Source organism: Neovison vison, chromosome 3, assembly GCF_020171115.1.
Source record: "Neovison vison isolate M4711 chromosome 3, ASM_NN_V1, whole genome shotgun sequence".
Taxonomy (NCBI): domain Eukaryota; kingdom Metazoa; phylum Chordata; class Mammalia; order Carnivora; family Mustelidae; genus Neogale; species Neogale vison.
In genome coordinates, this window is record NC_058093.1 from 88,430,235 (window position 1) to 88,448,242 (window position 18,008).

Sequence of the window (18,008 nt, forward strand, 5' to 3'; positions counted from 1 at the left end):
CATTCTTATCGTTCAACAATAGATCAATCTCTTTGAAAGCAACAATGCATATCATGTACAATGTACTTGTATTTGTGAGAGTCATTAAAATTCTGCCCTTTGAACTGAGATATTCCCAAACACATGTATTGTTAATGCTTTACATTCAATAAATTCTGTGAACTTTAGCTTATATAATGTTATTATTTATGCACATTTTCCATTTTCAGAAATGTGCTATTCTTTGCTTTCCACATTGCTTGTCAGGATCTTAGAGGACAGTCAAGAATCTACTTGGACTTATTCTAGCAGTGAGAAGGAAACTTCCCTAAAGGGAGACCCGAAGCTTTACTCTCCATTGAGTAAATCCCTGTGGAGTGAGAAATGGTGATTGGCAGTAGCTGACCAGGATGCCTTGAATTTTTTCAGTCACTGTTTCCTGAATACACAGATTCCTTTAGCTGAGTGCAAAAGACCGAGTATTTCATTTTGGCCAAAGGTACCAGTCATAGTGGGAACTGGCTTTTGAGAAATAGCTTACCCCTAGAGAATGCAAGGAAAGCATATCATGCGCTTACCGTTTGTGAAAATGTACCTTTCGAATTCTGTGTTGCTAGATCTCTGTCTCTGGACATTTTGCTGGTAGCTGCCCTATTGCCCTTCAGTATTCCAAGTGAGAAAAAAAAAGAAAGTAAGTTTTTCTCTCTCTTATTAGCACATTAGGTATATTCAGTGTTGTGCTGTTGGGTTTTATAGTTCTCTTAGGCAGCCACACATCAGTCTCCAGTGACCAGAACTAACAAGAGGAACCCTGGAATGGCTGTTAGGATCCCCACCTTCCTTCTCTACTCATGCTAGGAAGGGGCTGGCCAAAAACCACAATCCCATGGGAAGATTCTCCCTTAAAACCATTCGAAAGAGTCGTGCTGTTTTTATCACTCTTCAAACCAAGGTTGAACCAATGACTCCGTATTTATTGTAGAAGTGCATTCATTCACCTTTGGTTGTGGTTCATAACGTCTGTGCACATGAATAAATGTTGTGCTCTTGGTTCAAAGAGTAACCAGATCTTAAAGGTAAAAGTATAAATTAAGATGTGTCAGGAAGTATTGGATTTTTTCTGAACTCTAAATGAGATCATAAATAACAGATGAAATGCAATGGCTTAGAACTTAAGGGTAAATGACTGTATAGAGATCTGAATTTCCAATTAGATTCAGATAAGCATGTCAAAATTTGGCCCATCAGTGTATTGAAAACTGTGGTCAGCCTTGCTCTGGGTCAATTCTACCACTTCAGTAACTGTCCACGTTGTGTCTGTGTGCATGTACGCATATGTACGGGGATGCATACGTGTGTGCATGTGTGTGAGTCTCTTATGGCTAAACTGCTGGCAGAAAGGATAATAGTCTGTTATGGATCAACCTGACAGCCACAAATCTAAAATACAAGCTTCTTTGTTATGTTGATGGTGAGTAAGGGAGCCCTGGGCTAGGCAGGGAGAGATAGGCGGGGGACTAGGGGATCAGGCTCCCAGAAATCCCCCAAACACTGAGATGTAAGGAAGCCAGAGATAAAAGAACAAATCAGACTAGGCATGTGGGGTGTGTGTGTGTGTGTGTGTGTGTGTGTGTGTGTGTGTCTTTTTTTATGACAGTCGCCTGTGACCAACAAAGAATAACTGGACCCTAAAAAGAAAGTAAGCTTTTTTTTTTTTTTTTTTTTTTTTTTTAGGAAGTAAGCTTTTAAAGAAGTCACCAGTCCTTACTCCAGCCAAGGTATCACAAGAATGATAAGGCCACAAGCTCCCTGGTCAGTTCTAAATAAAAGACTTTCCATGGAGGCCCACATCGGCCACGCTGTCGAGATCCAACTCACTCCCAAGAGCTTTTTACTGTATCCTTGCACAATAAAACTCTATCACTTCACTCTCTCTTCTTTGTCCATGAGCTTCATTCTTTGACTCTGTGAGACAAGAACCTCACTCTCCGGTTTCATTTTGGTGCCAAAACCTGAGAACACTGCCACCAAAGGGTGAGTAAAAGTGGACTCTCTTCCTTCTGAGGAGATGGCTCTCCCTTGGAAAACCTCTTTTTTTTAATAAACAACAAAACTGGGCACTTGTTGGCCAGTTAAAGGCAAATAGCTTGGCCGCTGGTCTTAAGTATCAAATGACAGGCTTCCAGACAAAAGTTTGGTCAATCTCCCTTCCTCAAAAGAAGAGTATATTAGCCTAACGCTACCCATTTCTCCTTCTGTTCATCGGCTTTTCTCAAAATTCCGTTTCCTACTTCAGGGCTCTTGCCTGTAGTGGGCCCTTTCAATCTCTGGTGACCAGTATGCCCTTTTCATCAGAGATTCACTGCAGGAAGAATGTTGCCATGTACATATAAGACTTTTTCAAAAGTATCTTTCCTGAGAACTTAGTTCAGGAGGAGAATCTTTTCCTCATTTTTGTTGCCTGGTAGCACATATGATTTTCTGTTAGGAACAATTTAGGTTTAACCACGGCCAAGAATTAAAACCCAAATTATTGGTAAGCAGAAGTAGAGCTATCTCTTTATATGACAAGTTGGAGGCAGCCCCGTGTTTCCTAGGCATTTACTCCCATTGGAATACTTAGGGGATTAAGGAGGAAATTAAAAACACCCTGCCAATTCCTCAGTTGATTGTATTAGTGGCTGGGACTTTAATGGATCCTATAGTTGAGGCTTTCTTGTTCCAACAACAAAATATGAAATTATGATGATGCTAAACCTCAGGGGTTTGCACCCCCAACAGAGCCATGCTTACAAATGGCACCTCGGGTATACGGACAGGAAAAGTGCTCAAGGGGTAAAGTGAGGAAGCATAATTGAAATTGGCTTATAATTGGCCTGACTGATCAGGCATCATGGAACCAAGAATACAAGTGAGTTTATTTGACCAAATAATGAGAGCTCAATCAAGAGAGTGCTGAAGAATGAGATCATTAAAAGGATTCCCTGCTTTGTTTAAGGTTTATCTGAGGAGTGCACATAAGTACTGGCAGGCAATCCAGCACGCTGAACCTGCCTTTTGGTTACCATTGGTGACCTTGGGGTCTCCAAGACACATGAAAGGATAGAGACCAGCCCTGGGGGGGTCACACCTGGGGAAGCATCATTCATAAGCAGCACATTCCTCCTCCCACTGAGAGACCCTAGCTGTTTCATTCACATTCTTAGCCTTCTAAAAAGAATATTAAAGTTTAAACTATTAACTTTGCTAAGCCCCTTATGAATAGGCCAGACTTTTTTGGGAAATCCAGAGGAGACAAGAAGGATCAGAGGATTGACGGGTGAGAGTGGCTATTCCCACTGGCCTGAGTCCTCCGCAACCCAAGATTTTAGGCCACTCTTTCACCTTGGGTAGGAAACCATGGAACATCTTGGTTTATAGGGGAAAGCTGATATGTAGGGACACCTTCTTATTTACCTCTCTATAACAGGTACAGGGTAACTCCTACTGGGATCTCAAGATGGGAAACAAACCATCCTCCATAGGGACTCCTCTGGACTGGGTACTGGAAAATTGGGTAATTTGCCCTTGTAAAACTTTTCTAGTATTTTTCATAGGTTAAACATGGTGGTCCTTCAAGGCTAGGCAAAATAAGGTGTGACCTCTGTGGCAAGGCATGGTCTCTTCAGTTCCCAAAGACTCTCCCTTGGGGTGCCTTTGAACCCACTGAGAACAATTTGGATTGCAAATCTAGGAAAGGACTGAGCTCCTGTAACAATTTCTGCAAGGCCTCAATGGGATCTATCAGGTCTCTCCTGCAGGAAATAGGGTGAATAGACAGAGGTACCCTAGGTCCATCCACACTTCCAGGGCTCTCAATCAGGACCCAGACCTAAGGCCCTTTTGCAGAATATGTTTGGTGGTAACCAGACCAGTAAACTCCCTCCTGACCTATTGGATAATTATTCAAATAAGACTCCTCCAAAAAAACCCAGGTTGCTAGAGGAAACACAGGCCATCCCTAGCAAAGGGGACATTGATTCCCATTCTCTCTCTCTGTTCCTCCTACTAAGATATGGGGGCTTCAGCCTCATTTATTTCCCAGATAAAATTGGGACAACTGTGGAGAAATTGGAATTGTGGAGAATTGGAGACAACTATGGTTAGTCTGCCTCAGGTAGGGGACTTAAAGGAATATTCTCAAGCAGGTACTGAAACTCTCTTGGTTTTGGGGAAGTCCCCTGCCTTCCCCAGCCTGACATGGACTGACTAATTCCACTTATTAGTGGAAGAACATGGTGTTTGCTCATCTGTCCAAGTGGATGAGCTTTAGAACCAGAAACCTTTTGCTTCTGCCTTCTGACTGCACTTCACCTCTTTTGTCCCTGCCAATTCCCTTCTCCCCCCACCCCGCCCCCATTTCTGCACCACCTCAGGTGTGGTCTGTATACACCTCTCACTTCAGATTTCGCCACCAGGTAAAAATGACAGTGAGGATAAAACTGATTGACTTTTAAAAGTGGACCTAGGTGAGACATTTAAACAAATTTATTATCTAACTAACTTATCACTATTTAAACTAACAAGTTTGTTGGTTTAAGTAAGATAGACATGTCTTTAAAATTATCAGCATTAAATATAAAACTTTTATTCTATCAGGGTTTGCTAAAGGTCAAGTAAGCTTCTGTTCCTCTGTCGCAATTTGTTAGCAAAAAGATGACTTAAAATGATGGCTAATTGTCTGTCTCAAAGTTTTCAGGGGTAATTGTTAAGATAGCCTTCGAAGTCTTTGATAACCTGAAACTTTAGAGTTTTGCTTGGATGATAAGTAGGATTCAATTCATTAGATATCTGGGTTAAACATGGTAGGTTTACAAATGGGATAAAGTGCTAAAGCATTGATTATCGTATGTAGGTTTGCTTTTAATTTCTTATTTCAGAGAAACTAAGGATATTTAAACCTGTTGGTAAACACGTTTTGTGCTTAATTGATTCCTAAATTTACCATCTAAAGAATTCTGGTGTTCACAATTGGTTACTACTTAATTTTCACTGGATGCTAATATTTCTAAGAGTTAAAATTCTGCTAAATGTTTAAGACTTGATGTGGGAAACAAAAGCTGAAGAGAAATTATTAAATTTCGTTACTACCTATAGCCCATTGGCAAGTCCTTGAAACAGGAAAAGTGACATTCCTCTAAGGACTCAACTGCCTCATTGTTGATACTTTGCTAAAGGCAAAAGGCAATCCTAGTCGAACCCCTATCCCCAGGGTCCTATAAACCTTCTTTAACATATAAAAATTCTTTTGGAAACTTCCTTTATCTCTAAGCCACCCAAGATATGATTGGCAATCATCCCCTAAGCATACGACCCACCAATATACATCTGATGGCTATGTCATGGCTAAGGTTTTATTAAAGGGTAATAAATGATCTTCTTCTAACAATAGATAGCTCCCTGAGGGTCCTCAAGACCTTGCTTCCAAAATGTCTTAAAGACTTAAACTATCTTTAACCCCCTCCCAACTTGAAAGCATATAATGGGCCACCCCTTGTGACCCCATTGCAGTTCTTTCTGAAGGACCCCACAGCTCCTTCCCCATACTTTAATAAAACCGAGTTTTTCCACCAAAAACATCGCAAGAATTCTTTCTTGGTCATTGGCTTTGAACTCTAACGTCTTTCCTATATCAGACCGATGGAAATAAAGGAAGCAAAGCTATATTTTAAAAAATGATCCAAGAAATGGGAATAGTTGTTTGGAGAAAAATGTTTAGGACAAAATCTTAACATAAAGGAAAGTTGTAAGTTTATTGTAGGGAAAACTTTGGAAAGGAATTTTACATGTAGTCAGGAAGGACTAAGATTAAAATGAAGGTATTTTAAAAGTATAGGGTATAAGATTGAAATTCTGCTTTTCTTTCTGTTCAAAAGACAAAGTTTTCTTGAATTATTGGTCTGCTCTTGATAAGAAAATGTGAACAAAGTTTCTTGTTCTTTTCATTGTCTGCCCAGAAAAACGGGTGTCTGTTTTGCCTTAAAAAGGTCTTTGATCACTTAAATAAAACTTCTCTATGTTAAAGAAGCTAAGTTTTGCTAACAACTATGTAGGCCTATATATTTGCCTTTGGAATATCTTATTGTCACCTTGGCTTAACATATTAAGTTTTGTAATAATCTGTAATCCTATTTAGGATGTGCTTTAAATCTTTCTATGGTTTTAACAAACTCCCCAAGATTTAAATTGTAAATGAAGTCTCTTGGCCTCATTAGGCCATTTTATTTCATATGTTAAGTTACTCCAGAAGCACTGTTAAACAAATGATAAGCCTAAGGTTACTTTTGGGTAAGTGTTATGACTATTCTAGAGATGATATGCAACTCCTAAGGTTTTAATATGTTTTAATATAAGGTTATCACTTGATATTTTGATCACTGAAGTGTTATGTGTCACAAAAATAACCTGATTTCTTTGCCAACTATATGTAAACTCTCAATCATCAGATCTTATAACCATGTTCATTCTAAGATTTTATCATTTATATTGTTCTTATTCTCTTGCAAAATGAGTTTCATTTTCAAGGAGGTTCATAAAGAGGACTTCAGGGAAAATACAGGTTTTTGAGATGTTTAAAATCAAACTGAAATGGATAAAATTTCCAAAAGTAACTAAAGTTGCATTCAAATTAAACAAGAATAGTAACACAGGACTAAATGAACTAAAAAGATGATTATAGTTTTGTGCCTCTTGTTTGAAATACTGCTGGTTCTCTAATGTTTGCTCTCTCAGATTAAGGGAACTTTCTCTTAAGATATCTAGGATTTAGGAAAGTGTGATAAAGTATTCATTTGTAAACAAATTGAAGCATTTAATTTTTCTCTCTACCTAAGTCTTCTGAAATTCAAAAGGTCTCAGTAAGTATTCTTTCTTCCATGGCAATCATAGTCATTTGCACAAGTTCAATAAGAATCTGTTCTCCTTGTAACAGGACACTATTGGAAACATGGGTTGTTTTACCAAGGCTTTGACTGGAATGTCATATTTGAGAGACACACATAGACTTCGATATGACCAGATGACTTTGAGGAACCAATGTTGACTTTATAAAACATGGAGTCATCAAGTCATTGGAAATGTTGGCCTGACACCTTGTTTACAGAGTTCCCGGCAGCCTCACCAGGTGAGTAAAGAATGTGTCTTCCTAGAAGGTGCAGGAACCTCAGGATACTTAGAAGACCTCCTGAAAAGGAATCTACCCAAATCTACAGGAATTCCAGGCTTGTCTGATGGCAAGTACTTGGCTTGGCTTCTGGAGAGGTTCCTAAAAGTTCAATCTAGAGACTCCTTGTAGAAGTCCCAGCAAAACAGATTCTAAAAAAAATCTATATGATCTATCATTTTTCTTGCGGAGCTTATGTAAATAGGACAAGTTTATTAAAACTGGACTTGTTTCACAAAGAAATTAGTCCTGATTTGGCTCTTCTGATAATAAATGAGGGTTAGGGGCACCTGGATGGCCCAGTGGGTTAAAGCCTCTGCCTTTGGCTCAGGTCATGATCCCAAGGTCCTGGGATCGAGACCACCATTGGGCTCTCTGCTCAGCGGGGAGCCTGCTTCCTCCTCTCTCTCTCTCTCCCTGCCTCTCTGCCTACTTGTGATCCCTGTCTGTCAAATAAATAAATAAAATCTTTTAAAAAAAATGAGGGGTAGTATAGGGAGAAAAATTATGTTTCAATAACATACTTTGCAGATGTTAAATTTTAGTTCTTATTGTCTTTCAGTCAAACAACTTTGTCTAAGCTAGACAACTTGAGGTAAACTTCAGAGACATTGCCACAATAGCTCATGTATAGGTAACCTTCTTACTTATTATCCTGTGGGGAAAATAATAGGAACCCATGGGCATATGATTATTTAAACAGCTGGAAAGATAAAAGGGGACTGATTGCCAACGACTATATAACTCAACTAGCACCTTGACCAGTTCTATGTGGCTGGGATGACAAAATCATTTCTTTAAAGCCAGAGCATACGCCCCACTACATGGGGTTAACTATAGACTCATGGAGATAATGGATGACCTCACTTTCTTTACAATTGGAATTGAATGATGTACTTAGGGATGCTCTTATCTCCTGAGACAAATCTTCCCCCTCTTGCCAGTGATTTTTATAATTAGGATATTGTTAAGGTTGGATCTCAAACAGAGGGCTTCTTTCTTGATGGTTTTATTCCTTAGTCATATTTATCGTAGAAGCCACCTCTATTGAGGTACAATTGCAAACAAAGGCTTTAGCCAAGCATACAACATACCTCTTGGTAAAATGAGCCTCAAAGCTCCCTGTCGGACTTCCAGGACTTTCATTAGTACTGCAACATAAAATAAGCAAAGCAGTATGCTTGCTCAGCAGGACTTTGAGGAGATTTCCCCAGCACTAGATCCACCCACTCAAGAATTAAGTGAAGTCCAGCACTAGATCCACCCACTCAAGAATTAAGTGAAGTCAGAGAAGGACTTCTTGAGAATGGCATCACTACTAACTGTACTGCTACACCACTTGGGGAGTGAGGAATTTCCTCACATGTGTTATTTTAACATTACAATGTTTTAACAGTTAACTCCTGCAAGGTGTCCCAATTAATGGGGGACATTTCTGATCAATTAAATAAGATCAAGATAAGCACTGATCTATTTGACAGAATTGGTAATTGGGGATCTTATCTAAGGCATGTGATCACAATTTGGGGCCTAACATTTGTTTTATATTTATCCCTTTGCTTGTGCTGATGCATGTACCATTTGCTATCTCTCATGAACCCCTGGAGCCATACCGCAGGCCCTTGAATGACCTCTGCATAGATTCTAACTGCTGCACCTCCTGGCTCCCCATTTCAGCAGGAAGCAGCTAGAGCCAGTTACCATTGCATTCCCTATGGGCAGTTAGGGTTAGAATTTCAGGGGGAGGAATATGTAAGGGTCAGGCACTAACTAGATAGGGAGAGATAGGTAGGGAGCTAGGGGATCAGGCTCACAGAAATTCCCAAAATGCTGAGGTATAAGGAAACCAGAGGTAAGTGAATAAACCAGACAACCTTGCCCTAGGTGTGTGTGTATGGGAACAGGGAGGGAGGAGGTGTCTTTTTTTTTAGGATAGTCACCTATGACCAACAAATAATAATCAGACCTTAAAAAAGAAGTAAGCCATTAACGATGTTATCACCAGTCTTTAGTCCAGCCAAGACATCATAAGAATGATAAGGCCACAAGCTCCGTGGTCAGTTATAAATAAAAGACTGTCAGTGGAGGCCCACATTGACAGCCCTGTTAAGAGCCCTCTCACCCCAAGAGCATTTTTCTGTATCCTTGCTTAATAAAAAAACTTTGCTTTACTCACTCTCCTCTGTCTGCAAGATTCATTCTTGAACTCCACGAGACAAGAACTCTCCCGCTTCAGTGGTACATCACATACTGTAAGTTGGCCCCACTTCTGTTCAGTTAAAATATTGGAAATAGAGACCTGAGATTCTCCACTAGGAATTAACAGAAAAGCAAGGTATAATTAACCAAACCATGGGGCAAAGCCTCAAAATCAGAATATCTAAGACATAAAAATTGATTAAAGAAACTGAAAAAAAAATCAAAAAACTTCCACTTTAGAAACAAATGCAAATAACTACACAAACACTGTTTGATGGTAAGTACGATAGTGACGTCTATACTCCAATCCCTGAAACCTGTGAATAAGTTATTTTCCATAGCAAATGGAAGATTTGCTTTAAGATTTGATGATGGCTTTAAGATTTGATGATAAATGAAGACCTTGAGATTATCCTGAGATTGGAAGATTATTTTGCATTATTTTGCATTGTTGGCCCAATCTTATGAATCCTTAAAAGTGGAAACTTCTTTTGGGTGGGTAAGAGATGATGAGGAAAGAAGGACAGACATGTAGCATAAATAGCTCTGGACCACGGCTGATGGATTTGAAGATGGAGGAAGGGAACTACCAGCCACAGAATTGAAGTGGAATCTAGAAGCTGTGAAAGACTGCCAGCCGACAGCCAGCAAGCAAATTGGGATTTCAGTACTACAGCCGCAAGAACTTGAATTGTGCCAAGACCCAGGTCATCTAGGAAATGGATTCAAAACTTAGAGCCTCCAGAAAGAAATGGAGTCCTGCTGCCTCCTTGATTTTAGTGCCAGTGAGTTCCAGGTTGGACTTCTAGCAGGTAGAACTGTAAATTGATAAATTTGTATTATTTACATCTCTGAGTTTGCTGCCATTTGTTACAGCCGTGAAAGGAAACTCTTAACACTGCCGTACAGACCAGACATCTACCTAACTCATCCCTCTATCTTAATACTGTATGTATCATCGATGGTGGGTCTTGCAGTCATTTTGAAACCTCGCAGTCCAGCACCACAGGTGTGCCTTGGAAATTTCTTTGCAGCAAGCCCTGGAGGAAAGGAGGCAGCAAGCAATTGGGCCTCCACGCACTCCCTGCATTTCAAACACAGTAATTCTCCTCTCACATGTCATTTGAATAACGGATGATTCTACTCAAGAAAAACTTAAAGCCACTGTTTTACTGCATTTTTAAATTTATCTTATTAAATGAGTAAAAATAGCAAATGAAAGTATTGGTCTCTTTTTTTTAATTTTTTATTTTTTTGAGAAAATTTTTTATTTTTTATTTATTTGAGAGAGAGACAGTGAGAGAGAGCATGAGAGGGGAGAAAGTCAGAGGGAGAAGCAGACTCTCCAAGGAGCAGAGAGCCCGATGTGGGACTCGATCCCAGGATCTTAGGATCATGACCTGAGCTGAAGGCAGTCACTTAACCAACTGAGCCACCCAGGTGCCCCAGATTACAGGTCTCTTAACCTAAATACATTTGAGGTGAAAGTTGAAATTCATTAGGAGAGTCAAAAGTGGAGAATATTTTGACCCAAATAGATGCTCATTAGACTTAAGCCTGTCAACTGTTTGTTCACTAGTGAAGGGAAAGAACAAAGTAAAAATGTATGAAATGCTTGAAATATAACAGCAAAGATCACATTTAAAATGGGATATGCAATTAGAGATTTTACATTTTAAGCTTCTGGGAAGGGCTCCCCTTCTTTAAAACCTGCAAGCCATATTATTTAGAAAGTTAAGTCAAACACATTTTCAGCATAATAATATATACAAGAGATATCTATATCTGAAAGATATACAAGAGGGTGCTTCCATTGAAAGAGAGGTTTTCAGGAAAGCAGTAAGAAGACAGCAGTTAGAAAAACAAACAATGGCAGCATGCCTAAGCCTCTGGGAAGAGAGAATGTGCTCTGGGCTTCAAGTAATCATGCAGTCTTTGCAACAAGTCTGTCTTATTTGGGAAAGATATAAATCAGGTCCTTATGGCTCAATGGTACTATTACTTTATACTCCAAGAACCATCTTTCTGATAATAATCAGCCTTTATATGTAAGGTCTGCCTGCAGCAATCAGAAACGCTGATCAGTAGCTGATAAACGAAATGGTCATATTTCTCATTATAAATAGATAACTTCTCTTTCTTTTTCTCTCTCAAGAGCAAAGAAGATAAATACATGGATAGATATACACAAATATATAGGATATAGATAGTTATAGGCATGTATATAGATAATTATATAGATATGGATATAAATATGTAGATAAATACAGATATATCCATAAATAACATATATATCAGTCTCTAGGTCTTTCCTAAGTAGAATATCATGTGAGATTTAGTTCCTGTTGCTGTAAGGCATCCACTGAAGGTTGTGAATTTACCTTTTCACCTATGCATTTAAATAGAACTCACTGAAGAAAACACTCACTCAAAATATTTCCTATGTTCTGTGGTTCAAGGAACCTACTTGAGGAACTACAATTAAGATGATTGATTGGCATAAGTTTCCTTGCCACCACATACTTCATATTTCCTGGTCTGCACACTTGTGAACCATTTCTCTATGTTGGTTTATGTTATCTCTACCATTAAATATTATATCCTCAATGTCACATACTTTCTTTTCTTCAAGTTCTGCAAATTTTTCCTCTTTTCTAAAATCCTAAAAATCCAACAGACAAATATTATTAATTAAGCAAAATTATCAAACGTAATTGTGTATGCCCAATGTGCTTGGCCTGATGCTGGACGCTAGTGGAGAAACGTAAGTATCTTTACTCTCTTAAGAATTCATAGCTACAGAGCTTCCTTGATATGTCATGGAGTTACATCCTGATAAATCCATCATAAATTTAAAATAATGTAAGTAATAAATGCATTTACTACACCTAACCTACTGAACAACCACAGCTTAGCCCAACCTACCAGAAATGTGCTCAGAACACTTGCATTAGCCAACGGTTGGGGAAAAAATATATATAATATTAATTATAATAATATATAAATATATAATAATATATAAATATATGATAATATATAAATATAATAATATATAAAATAATAATATTATTATTTTATAATAAAGTATTAAATATCTCAAATGATTTATTGAATACTCTAACGAAAATGAAAACAAAATGATTCTCCAGGTACAGACTGGTTGCTTACCCTCGTGATCAGGTGGTTAACTGGCTGCTGAGGCTCCCTGCCGCTGCCCAGCAACACGGGAGAGCATCCTAACAAGTACCACTAGTCTGGCAAAAGATCAAAATTCGGAATTCAAAGTACGATTTCTACTGGATGCATATCACTTTCACACAACCATAAAGTCAAAAAATCTTAAGTCAAAGCATCATAAACCAGGGACCATCTGTCATGGGTTCGGTAACTAGTCTTGGCATTGTTGCCTTATTTTTATTTTATCCACAATTTCTTAATATCATTAAAGACTTGTTTCTTTTTATAGTAGAAAACAAAACAAAAAATATAAAATATATTCTTATGGCATATTATTATTATTAAAAACCATTACAAAATGATGTCGAACATTAACTCAAGTGAAATTTAACTCTTTTAAGTTGCTTTGAATTTTGACTAATTTAATGGGTCATATCAAGCATGCATTTAATCATCCAAATTTTTTCTGCCAAGACCCAATTTCAAAATGTGATGAATCTATCATCTATTTCTTTATATTGTTTGTCCAGAATCCTAAGCATGCCTGGGGTTTAGATGTGTCAGCATTAGAATGCTTAGTTCTCTAAATAACTCTCTAGAAATGTAACAAGCATCCTTAAAATTACACAGATAAGGAACTTTTGTTCTCAGAACTTTGCGTATGGAAAAATAATGGCTTATAAACCTGGGTTCTAAAGTGCAAAACCACTTGAAGATTATTGTAATTCACCAGAACAGACTAATCTTTGATTTCTTATTTTAGCATGTTATATAATTTAGCTGAAGATCACAAAAGAGCTTTGTTTAATTTTAAAAACAAGGGTTTTCTTTTTGTTTTGTTGATTTATTTTATGTGAATGCATTATGGTTATTTTGGTCCAATGCCTCAAGGGGAAAATAGTATTTGAAGTTATATCGCATCCTAATGCACGTTGTAGCATGCCCAGAAACAGTGACCGGTATGTACAGACAGTGATGTAGGCAGATCTTCACATGGTATAGAGGGGCAGCTGGATGGCTCAGTGGGTTAAGCATCTGCCTTTGGTTCAGGTCATGATCCCAGTGTCCTGGACCCACGTCAGGCTCCAAAAAAAAAGATGGTACTGAGAGAAAAGAAAATTAAAAACACACAAAAAATACATATAAGAATGTATATAAATATAAAGAATTATTTTTTATTTTTAAAGATTTAATTCATTTATCAAAGAAGAGAGAGGGAGTGCAAACACAAGGGTGGGGAGTGTGGGAGGGGAAGACACAGCAGGCAGAGGCCTCACTAAGCGGGGAGCTTGATGTGGGACTCCATCCCAGGACTCTGGGATCATGACCTGAGCCAAAGGCAAACGTTTACTGACTGAACCAACCAGGTATCCCTAAAAAGATACATTAAAAAATAAATAAATAAATAAATAGGGGATATTATAGCTCTATCTATTTATCTATTTATCATCCATCTATTTACCTACCTACCTCCGTAACATGTTAAAACGGTTGCCATCTTTGGTAGGTAGAAAAACGGGAGTAGGGAATTGGGACAAAAGAGAATCAAAATTAAAATAAAACAAAAGAGAAATTGCTCAGATCAATGTGAGTCATAAAAGGAGGCATATGGTTAATACAACTCTGTTTCCGAGGTCCAGAAAAACAAATACACAAAAAAATAAAAAATAAACAAGACAGTAAGTCCGTAATTTTTAAGAGACATAAATTTTACCACAGTTAATTTTGGTGTGTTATCTACAGCATAATTGATGCAAACAGTGACAACTAGAACATTGAAACATACCTCAGCTTCTTCCATTTTCCTCAGAAATGCAGTTATACTCAATAATTTTAAGGTGTTGAGAGACACTGAACACTTGGTAAGTGTAAGAAGTGAGAGTGTTTAGAAACTTGTATAAAAATGTGACATAATCTAATAAAAATAGCACGTTTAACATGTCATTTTTTTCATTTTTCTAGTAATTTACTTTATTAGAGGTTTACTTTTTTTTTTTTTTTTTTGAATATCTGTCTACAGTGATTTGGGATTAAAAGGAAAATAGTAACACTGGTTTTTTACCATACATAATTTGAGAAGCACTGATCTGTAGTTATTCTCTTGTCTTAAGTAATTTTTATCAGTTTCTTCTACATCCTTACAACTTCCTCTTAGAGGAAGTTATACTATTCTCCATGTTATTGCATGGGTCACTGATGTCTACAAAAGTGAATTTCAGGACTTTTAAGAATTGCAATGATTGAAGGACATTTCATCATATGAAAACATTACCACTTAGTAATTCTTTCTTATTGAATATTTAAATTGTTTATTTCATTCTCTGTTATAAATACTGTAAAAATGAGCATAGCTATGTATAATCTTTTTTCACAAACTCATAATGATTTCTTTTTATTTTTTTTTAAATACTTTATTTATTTATTTGAGAGAGAGAGAGAGGCAGCATGAGCCAGGGGGAAGGGAGAGGGAGAAGCCGATTTCTTGCTGAGCAGGGAACCTGATGCGGAGCTCCATGCCAGGACCCTGGGCTCATGATGTGAGCAGAAGGGAGACACTTAATCAGAGCCACCAGGTGCCCCAATTTTTTCTTAAAGGCAAAAAAATTTTTTTTAAGATTTTATTATTTACTTGACAGACAGAGATCACAAGTAGGCAGAGCAGCAGGCAGAGAGAGACAGAAGTAAGCAGGCTCCCTGCAGAGCAGAGACCCTAATACGGGGCTCAATCCCAGGACCTTGGGATCATGACCCGAGTGGAAGGCAGAGGCTTTAACCCACTGAGCCACCCAGGTGCCCCAAAGGCAAAGTTTTAAAAGTGAAATTAGGTCTTTGGAAATCCAGATATTTCTCCCTGAAACAACTTTACTAGTTTGTTATGTCTCAAGCAGTGCTCATTCGTGGTGTTAATTTTCCCTTTTACTTGTCTGCTTTTTCCTGATTATGCATATTTTATCAAATAAATAATTAGGTAAAACATTTATAGTCTGATAAATGTCTCACTGTTTTATAGACTGATTCTTTGAATGCAATTTTAAGTATCTTCAAATGTTCATTAGTCTTTGTAATTTCCTCTTTTGTTAACAACCTGGATTGCACATGTCAGTAAATGTACCTGTCCTGCTCAGAGTCTCTGCAAATAGCCAACAAGTGTATTATTATTTCCAGATACTAAATTTGTCCTGGAGCCAGTCAAATAATTAATGGTTCACCAGAATCTTTACTGAGAACCTAGACATATATTAGAAAATAGAGTCAACCATAATTTCCCCTTAAACCAAAAGGTGATGAGATTTTACTTGAAGTGGTCATTTTGAGGGACTATAAAAATGACCACACAGGCTGTGACTGTGTAAAGCAACTTTAATAATCCATGGGAAAATTATCATTGTTCTGTGGGCTTTAAAATTTGTTGTCAAAACATTAAAAGTTTTCTTACTGTTGGTTAAAATGTGTGGGTATATGAAAAATTAGTGAAACTAACACTGATGTAGTATGCTATAATTTAAAACATTAGAGACATTGCAAATGAAAATGTTTTCTTTCTTTATTTTAAAGAAGCTTATCTTGGGTCACCTGGGTGGCTCAGTTGGTAAGTGTCTGCCTTCAGCTCAGTTCATATCTCAGGGTCCTGGGATTAAGTCCTGGTCAGGTTCCCCTGCCCAGCGGGGGGGAGTCTGCTTCTGCTTCTCCCTCTTCCCCTCCCCCCACTCATGTACACATGCACACTCGTTCTCTCTCTCTCTCTCTCTCTCTCTCTCTCATAAATAAATAAATAAATCTTTAAAAAAATCTCATGAGATGTTTGAACAACTTTCTTTCCTTCTCTTCATGTTACTTACCATATGAAGTGAACATCTTTTCTATGCTCTGGAGAATTATCTTACTCCTTTCAAAGTTTGGTCAGTTTCCAATATTTTACTCTTTATACTTCAGTGCTATGATGTATCTTTGAGAGTTCCTTTAATGCAGTTTTTTATGGCATCACTTCCCCTGAGACATCTTCATCCTTTCCATCACAACTGCTTTAATCATTTATGTTAACAAGTTCACCCTCTGAGTGGTCCCAGTGTCAACCTTCCCACACTCCGCTTTTTCTTATAATTCCATTTACATTTGATTCAAATTTTACTTCCAATGTTATCCTCCTTTTCTTCTTTTCTCTTTTCTTTTGTTTTCTTTTTTCCTTCCTTCCTTCCTTCCTTCCCTTCCCTTTCCTTCCCTTCCCTTCCCTTCCCTTCCCTCTCTCTCTCCCTCCCTCCCTCCTCTCTCTTTTTTTTTTCTTTTCTTCTTTCTTTCTTTCTTTCTTTCTTTCTTTCTTTCTTTCTTTCCTTCTTCTTTTCCTTCCTTCCCCAGCATTTGATCTTGTTGACCAATCTCCCTTTCAATTATCCGTTTTGTAAAATATCATCTGGATTTACTACAGTGAGACAAGAAGTCAGTATAATTACATACCTTGCTGTTTGCATGTGGACTTGTTAACTGATGCTCAGAAATCAATCGCCAACAGACTTTGAAGCAAGTAGCACAGTTGGTAGTGATCATGATGCACGTCAGTTATTTACTTAGTGATCTGTGGACTGAAGAGCTAATAATGAAGTTTGTAGTAGTCTAATTACTCACAATACTGTAACTGAAACTTACACTGTATTGTTGGGGGACTGTGGTTACTTAACTAAATCATCGTTACTGAATTTTACGCATTCAGAGCCATGTAAGGACTGCCTGTATTAATCTATTAAGACATATTACCTTGGCCAATGCTGAGTTCTAGAGAGACTGTGTGTGAATTAGGAAAAAATGCCAACAAACCCCCACAGAAGCAATCCTGTCGGGCAACATGTGAGCAAAGAGAGCATCACGCAGAGCTCCACCCACATAGCTGTAAGTTACAGCACCAGTTGTGACTCTATTCATAACTACTTCCGAAGAGCCACTGCATCCATCTCATTAGTATTCCTTCATTTCTGCACAGTGGCCAGGGAACAGTGGCCCCATCTTCAGGTCGATCCTTGCTAGGGTGCTCCAACCGCAAATGTGCATGTCACCTGTATGTCAGCTCAATAGACTAATAGCTGCCTGTGACTTTTTGCTTGACTTGAAACCTTAAAATAGCACTGGTCAAGGATTAAAATCTTGGAATCACTGCTGTTTAATATGACTGAAAGTCTTGATAGGGAGAACTTTTATTTAAAGAAAAGAACCTTGAAGGAGCCTTGAAGTAAACTTGACCAGAGTAGAGCTTATACACTGAGTTTTACTCATCTCAAATGCCCCTATCTAGCTGTTTCTCCTGAATTGAGTAGTGGTCTTTTCCCATTTATCCAGAATGAGCCTGCTACATAGGAAAGAGTGAATGAAACTAGTTGCTTTATTGCTCTAAAAATTGTTTAGATAACACAGCATCCTTTTCCTGAGAATTCATAAAAGTAATTTCTCTCTGATCTTAGTATAA

The 18,008-nt window shown here is 37.9% G+C and overlaps 1 long non-coding RNA gene across 1 annotated transcript; it reads right to left on the bottom strand.

The window, feature by feature from the left end:
• Positions 1-9,421: 9,421 nt before the first annotated feature.
• Positions 9,422-17,133, bottom strand: LOC122902689. Its single transcript, XR_006383849.1, has 3 exons — positions 17,009-17,133; positions 12,548-12,633; positions 9,422-9,492 (listed from the first exon to the last, which is right to left on the bottom strand). It is a non-coding gene; the product is annotated as an uncharacterized LOC122902689 (long non-coding RNA).
• Between the last annotated feature and the right edge of the window lie 875 nt (positions 17,134-18,008).